General features: G+C 36.1%; 1 pseudogene; it reads left to right on the top strand.

The window, feature by feature from the left end:
* Positions 1 to 221: 221 nt before the first annotated feature.
* On the top strand, positions 222 to 397 carry LOC129036010 (U1 spliceosomal RNA; annotated as a pseudogene).
* Positions 398 to 8,272: the final 7,875 nt, after the last annotated feature.

Genomic DNA, 8,272 nt, shown 5'->3' with positions numbered 1-8,272 from the left:
CATGGTTTTTGTATTCATTGACCATTCAGGTTTTCTGCTTTCCCATTTTCCCTTGGGTATTTCTCTTATTCTCTTGGAAGCACAACTATGCATTTAAGTCTATGTTTACTGTATTTTACCGGCTATTTCTATGTGTTTTGCAATAAGGGTTTTTCAAAATACCCATAACTTGTGGCTAAAAATGAGGTTTGTTCCAATGTGGCTTAGAAATATCCAGTTTCATACTTACCTGGCATGGCAGATACCATGATCTTAAAGGCAGTTTTCCCAGGGCAAGGCTGATCCATTACACTCTAGATCCATTATAGGGATATGCTGATCCCTGGAATTGCCCCAAATGTGGGAAGATCTACTGCAAAATTTTTGGTAGTGAGTGATGGCATTATGCATTCATGAATGAATTCAACTGAGTATCCAGTTTCATACAAATAATAATAACATCTTCTATAAAATGTATTCTTGTGTATTAACACATGGGGCTCTCTAGTACTCCTGCTGAGATATATGGGAATCTACCTTAGTTTTTCCATTTCTCCTAACATCAGTCTACTTCTTTTAATATTCATTGCTTCTCCCCATTTCTGTAGTTCAGTGCATGTTCCTTTGCTCTGCAGGAACTACTTCTCTTTCCTCACCCAACTCATAAATCTCTGCCTCCCACCCTAAGGGTAGGCACATGACCCAACCTGGGAGATCAGAATGCCCACACCCCCAATACAGGATTGGTTTGTGAGTAGGCAGATGATTCTGTCCATGCACAGAACTAAGTAGAAGAAGAGAGTTTTTACACCTCAGCTTAGCTTGATGCACAGAACTAAGTAGAAGAAATTTTTACACCTCAGCTTAGCTTGATGCTAGCAGAGAGCTACTGGAGTTCTATTTCCTCCTATAGGGAAGAAAAGGATTTTGGTTTGGAGATAAAGCCAAGATACCAAGAAAGTGGGAATGGAAGACTTAGAGACAGGGAGTCCTGGCCCCTTTTCAGATGCTCAGATGCTGGCACTAGCTTGAGGCCCAGTTCTGCTTCTGCTCTTCCCAACAGCCCCTTTTCAGATGTTGGCGCTAGCTTGAGGCCCAGCTCTGCTTCTGCTCTTCTCAACATTTGGTAAGGGGAGCTCCCAATTTCTTTTCTAAGATAGCTGGTTTGATTTGGATATCCATCTCTTCTAATCAAGGGTCCTGATTCCTTGTCATTTTCATCAAAAAAGTATTTGTAAATATTTCACTTCTCGCTGACATGCTTTTGGTGTTGAACAAAGTGATTTGCATAGATACAATCTCTGCATCTTAATAGCTTACATTCTAAGAGCTGTACACCTGGCACTCTTTCTCTGGAACTATAACTGCTAAGTTCAAGAATCTTTATTAATACTACTTTTCAGATATATAGTTAAAAAATAATTTTAATAGTTGAAAGGCATCCATCTTTCCAAGAGGTTCAGACATACTGCAATTGAGTGCTAAGTTACTTTATTTTGTATTTTTGTATTTTTTAATATTTGTATTTCCATAGGTTATTGGGGAACAAGTGGTACTGAAGATGGAAGAAGGACTTAAATCCAAGACAAGAAACTATAAAAATTCTAAAAGACAACCTTGGAAAAATTCTTCTAGACATTGGCTTAGGCAAGGATTTCATGAACAAGAACCCATAAGCAAATGCAATAAGAACAAAAATAAATAGCTGGGACCTAATTAAACTAAAGAGCTTTTGCACAGCAAAAGGAACAGTCAGCAGAGTAAACAGACAACCCACAGAGTGGGAGAAAATCTTCACAATCTATACATCTGACAAAGGACTGATATCCAGAATCTACAATGGACTCAAACAAATTAGCAAGAAACAAACAAATAATCCCATCAAAAAGTGGGCTAAGGACATGAATAGACTTTTAGGTTACTTTTAGGTATTTGTGTGTGCAGACCTCTTGGTGTCAAGGCTAAACTGTTCCTTTCTCTGACACATAGGAAATTGATGCACAATACCTTGCAGTGTATAATTCCAGGCCCCTAGGCATTGGAGACTGGGTTATCTTTTCACTCAACTGACAGTTGATACATTGTTTGCACTGAAAAATCTGGCTTTGTTGAACCACACCAGTTTATGTTTTTAATTCCAAATCTTACCTCGTTATGAACTATTTTTTTGTCATTTCCTCTAGAGAAATGCTAATGCCGCTTGCTTACATGGAAAGTAAAGTTAAGGAGTTGGTGTTGACATTTTGGCTTGCTGTCACAGGCAAAAAAGAGTAGTGCTGTTTTTGTATATTTAATTTTCTTTCACTTTCCCCACTCTGTGTATTGGAGGATGCCTTTAGCAATAAGTAGTCCTTATCCAGGTCACTCACTTATTAACCACCAACCACTGACAGTAATGTCTTTACCAGATATTTTGTTTCTTTTGGTTAATTTGTCTCTATTTCCTTTGTTCTAAAGCCTATAGTGAGTAATCATATTTGGTATAATAGTAGAGCTCCCTGCTGTGTTTTCATTTGCTTAAATCAAGACTTAGCTGATGTGTTGAGGAACCAAGACTGAGATGTGGGGCTAGGAGGGCCTAGGGTCTGTCAGGCACTCTTCAGTGACTTGAGGTGCTGAATGACTCACACTGTACTGGGAGATGACCACTTGTGTGCATCCAACACTGTCACAGATAGTGCCATTGGGCCACCAGGAGCAGCCACAGACTATCAATGGTTGTGCTTTGGAATACGCAATTTTGTGTTTCTGGTGAGCTGTAATCTTTTCTTTTCCCATAGAATTATTTTTCATTGAATTATGCTATTAAAACTCATCTTTGGGTTTCTTGTAAAGTCATTGCCAAAAGCGTTATTTTTGCATTTCACAGTGATTTCTTGAGGCGGAACTAAGAAGTAATTGTTTTCTGGACTCACTATCTGAAAAACTTGCACTTTACTGAAGCGATTGTTTTATTTACACTAAGTAACAGTATGAGTTTTGTTAGCTTTTTGGATGGACTACAAAGCATAAAACCAACTTTGTTCCTCATCTTTGGCAAAGGTGGAGGGTTGTTGGCTTGCGTTGTGTGATGAGTCTTATACCTGGCTCTGTCTGCTCTTGCCTTTTGCCCTACATTTCAAAGACCTCACTTTTTTCTTTTCTTTTTTTAAAAAATATTTTATCATGTGATTTTATATAAATTTTAATAAAATTTCTTTTTTATTAAAAAAAAGCAAAGCATAAATAAAATAGGGTAGCCATTTCTTCTAAGGTTATGTTGAATCTAACCCAAACTCTTATCAGAGAAAACTCTTCTTTAGATGTAGCCTAAAGCAGGAAGCAACAAACCTGTATACAGCCAAAGTATCATCTTAAGGGCCTGCATTCAAATCTCACACACGTGGCTTGAAAGTGATCTCTTTTGCCCTTATTTCAAGGCCTGATCTTAGGTTACACACTACTTAAAGAAGCTTCAGTATGCAATTTCAAAGCCTGTAGTAGATGTAAAATGAGAAAATTAGAAATAAGGAGAAAAGCTGCTACATGAGGACACTGACAGCAAGGAAAGGGAGAGAAAAACTCACAAAGTAAGTGGAAAAATAGACCAATGCAAATAACCCCACATAGTTTAACAGACCTCGTCATATTTATTGTGTACATGTTTGTATGACATAGATTATATCTATTATATGTAACCCAGTGTTCATAGTGTTGACTTAGAAATTATCAACCAAATTCAAAGCTTTTAGGCTTTGAAAACTGTTTGAAAATATTTTCACCCAAAATATTTAAATTATTAAAAAAAATTATTGTTGATTAAAGTTGTAATCCTCAATTAATTAGAAGTTTTGGCTATCCAGAGACCTTATATTCCAAAGACTTTAGAGAGTTGTTTGTTAGATGACATAAATTATTACCATTATCCTACATTTAAACTTCTAATTTATGTAAATTGTGAGCAAAATTGAGAGACACACAAATATTCAATCTCTGAAGCTCTTATGGCAGCATTGATCAAATAGGTTAGAAAACACATGGATACAGCTTTATTGCCTTCTAGTTTTACTGCAAAAGTGTTATTTAATAGTATGCAAATGATTGGATAGATGTACAGACCACCAGGGCCTTCATGGCAAACAGGTTTTGTATCTACCCTAGCATACAAAAATGCTTTGTCTACGATGTATGCTGTAACTGTGTGTATTGTCTACCCTAGCATGCAAAAATGCTTCATCTAAAATGTACGCTGTAACTGCGTGTATTATATTATCTATAATTATATTTCTCCTTGGTTTAATATTAGATATTTTCAGGTACAAGAAATGTACGCACATTATAGATTCAACGCATGTAGGTTATATGTGTAAATATTTATTGATAAGAGGCATTAAACCCCTGCCTTCTGTGCTGGATAAACTCCTGAACTTAGCCTCCGAAACACCACAGTAGCCTCCCTGGTAAGCACAGGGCTCTTCCTCTAACCCTTTTGTGTCTCCCATGCTCCCACTTGTCTACAAGAGCTGAGTGTGGATCAAGAACAATAAAGTTCATTTCCCCAAAATAAGGCATAGTGTTCAGGTTTTGTGATACCTGATTGGTTCACATTGTTTACAGGTGGGGCCTCGAAGGGGTAAAAATCAGAAGCTTCTTATTCTGAGCACAAGGGCAAGATCATTGAGCAGACATTGACCTCCCTTCAGACATTTCTTGGGAGAAACAGAATGAGAATTTCAGGGGCCAGTGCCTTCACCCTACTAGCTGTGGCAGCCTGGTGCTCATCTACTTCTCCAGCTTGGGAAGGCCTAGGTTAACCCCAGTCTTTGGAGGCATTGTTATTCCTCTTCTCTCCCTGCTTCCCCGTGTTTGTGTTCTGGGCCTGGTGTAACACTGAGGTTCAGAATTGCTTTCAAGAGAGGAGCCCATTTCTGTGTCTATGCAAGGCTGGACAATTTCTCCAAGTGGTTCAGCCTGTGGGGGTTAGGGGGGCAAAAGCATCTCAGCTAGTAATAAACACTGCTTTGCCTCTTGCTTTTTTATTTTTATAAAACTTCTCTGTAGGTGTGTATTTCTCTAGAGGATTTCAAAAATTCTCTGTAGATGCGTATTTCTGTAGAGGAAGGAGTGGTGACTGGGCCACGGAGAATGGATTATTTGATCTATATTATCTTGACTTTTATGTTATATCTTTTATTTTAAAATTTGGGTATTTTTTGAAGTAGGAGATCAATGCACATGGCTAAATATCTAAAAAATGTAAAAGTATACATTGAAAAGTCTTCCTCCTAATCTCATAATTGTCTTCATTTCAGTCCCCATGGCCACATCATTAGGCTACTGATGTCATTAGTTTCTTTTGCATTCTTCTAGGGTTTCTGTTGGCATATGCAAGCAAAAATAAATGTATACCTTTATGTTTTCTCTTTTTACAGCAAGGACAGTTTATTAAACACACTGTTTTAAACCTGACTTTTTCTCTAAACAATATTTCATATAAGTCAATATGTAGACTTTACGTATTTTTAAAATGAAGACATAGCATTCCATTGAACTTAGACAATAATTTACTTAACTGGTCCAAGATTGAAGAATAAAATTATTTTGAATCTTTTGTTAATAGTTAATAGCTTTGATGAATACGCTTATGCATACATTATTTTACACATGTTCAAGTATGTTGTATAAACCCCAAAGTGGGAATGCTCTGTCAGATATTACAGGTATTTGCAACTTTGATAGATACTAATTGCCCTCGATAGAGGTAGTAAAAGCTTACACTCCACAGCCTTACTGATGATATATATTATAAAACTTTTAGTTCTTGCCAATCTGAAGGTGAAAAATGGTATTTCATGGTAATTTAAATGCTTTTCTCGTTTTATGACTGAGGTTGACATCTATCAAAAAATTATTTGAATTTTTCTGAGAACTATTTATCTTTGAATCCTTTTCTGTTGTTACTTTTCCTTCTTCATTTCTAAAACTTCCTATACAGAGAGATTCACTCACTGTCTGTGATATGATTACAAATGTCTGCCCTCCAATTTGTTACATGTCTTTAGATCCAAATACCTTATTTTTTGCCATGTAGAAATTTTTAATTTGTATATGATAAAATGTTAATACTTTATGGATTCTGGATTTTCAGAAATAAAAAGGTCATCCTCACTTCCAGGTTTTAAAGAAATTAATATTATTTTATGTTTTTGTATAGTTTTATTTTTATTCACATTAAAGTTTTTGTCTTATTTGGAATTTATTTTGGTATGTGATGTGGGAAATGAATCTAACTTTATTTTTTCATATATCTTCCTAGTTGTCCAAACATCAACATTGTCGAAACATCTCATCTTGTCCCCTTGATGTGAGATGGCATCCTAATTTCCTTTACTTAGAGGGGTGGGGTCTGGGGATGAGATCACCTGGGGTGTAATCATATGTCTTTGACAGGGAGTGGGGCTGAAAAGGAGTTCCCATGTTCCTAGTCATGTGACGTGTGGTCATGTGATGTGGAGAAGATCTCCTGTGACATGGAGCTGGAGGAGGGAATAGGAGCTAGCTCTGGCTCAGAGGACACAGACTTCCACTGTTTTATCAACATTTAGGAGATTTTCTTGAATAAATGCTTATTCATTTGCGTCTGGCGTTAGGTCAATTTCCAGAGACTTTAAATGTGTTTTATAATTTTTACCAGTTAAACAGTTGTTTCACTGCGGGGAAAAGAGTATCCCAAGCTCCTCTCCTCTGGAAATCTGATCAAATTCTTTTTTAAGTCCTTCAGTAATAGTTAATTATATATGTGTATATCATATTTACATTTATATTTATTGATATAACAGTTATGCTTGGTGTTTCATGCATATATGATAGCATCTTATGTGTTCATAAATTTTAAAAGTTGTTTACTATGTGATCTGATTTATTTGCTTGAGAAAAACTTTTTTCTGGTAGCTTCGTTTGGGGAGTTGCTCAGTGGTAATTTTTTAAATGACAGCTTTATGCAGTGTTTTTATAATCTCTTCATTTACCCAGGAGTGATTACTTCTCTATTTTCCGCTGTGTTAAAACTAGGTGTTTTCTCTTTCTACTCCCTTCAAGGACTCTCACTACTAGAATTCAGTCAATGAGAGTATCCCTGGCATGTTATTTAGTATTTGTTATTTTGCTATTACATCCACTTCTGCTTCTAACATTTGATTTACTGCTTTGCATGATCCACTTTGAGTCCTGGCTGTTACAGCTGAGGTGACCAAGTCCTCCTCCTCAGACCCCCACCTGTGTGTGTGCACATCATGTCTCTCAGCTCTGGAGCTGCAGGTGATGTCAGGGTCTCAGCAAACAAGACCCCTCAAAGTTAAAAACTGTACAAACATCGTATGCAGCAGCCTTGATCTACCCTATGTCTTCCATTCTTTCCTCCTTCTTCTTCCACTTTTTGTTAGTTTTGATACTGGTTTATTTCCAGGGCATATGGCATTTATATTCATTTTATTACCCTGGTTCTCATGTTTATTTTAGTTTTAGTCAATGCAATTCACAATTATAATATTTCACCATAGTTTTTCCTTAGTTATCTCTTTGTTGGCTAAAGTTTGTTCTCTGGGACTTTTCCCAAGTAGGAAAATATTCCCTGAGTTTGTGTGTATTTAAAACTGCCTGAAGTATACTTTGAAATGTAGCCTGACTAGGTATAAAACCTTTGGTTTTCATTCCACTTTTTGAATATCTTGTAAGTAATGGGCCACTGTATCTTGGCATTAAATTTTGCTAGGAAAAAATATGAGACTGGCCTGTTACATTCTCTTTTTTAAGAGTGGCTTGATTAAAGGATATTTTCCTTAATGTTTCTTTAAAACTTTCTAGGGTGTTCTTAGTGTTTCCTTTTCTGTGGAACCTAATTTTATTCTGGAAAAGTTTTGTTGAATCAGTTCTTAAAGGGATTCATGCTGTTTCAATGCTGTCTTTTTTTTTTCTTTCCATACCTTCCTTTTCTGATATATTTTAGATTGTCTCTGCTTATCTTCTATAGCCACTGTTTTCCCTCTAATAATTTTTAGATTTTCCCTTTACTTTAATTTTACTTTATTTACTTTTACTTTTTTATTTCTATTTTCTATGTTCCTTACTGAATTTTCTAAAGTCTCTTTTAATTTCTCTACTTCATCTAGGTTCACCTTCATTTCTATGAAGATTTTGGTTTTTCTTCATGTTTGCTGTTTTTTGTCAGCACATTTTTTTTTTTTTCCTAACGTTTCACCACTTCTTTCTCTGAGTTCTTATATTTCTGCTTCATGGTCTTCCACTTTTGATCTGA

The sequence above is a fragment of the Pongo pygmaeus genome, chromosome 3, assembly GCF_028885625.2.
Source record: "Pongo pygmaeus isolate AG05252 chromosome 3, NHGRI_mPonPyg2-v2.0_pri, whole genome shotgun sequence".
Classification (NCBI taxonomy): Eukaryota; Metazoa; Chordata; class Mammalia; order Primates; family Hominidae; genus Pongo; species Pongo pygmaeus.
Note: the sequence above shows the minus strand (reverse complement) of the source record. Positions and strands in the feature narration are given on the sequence as shown.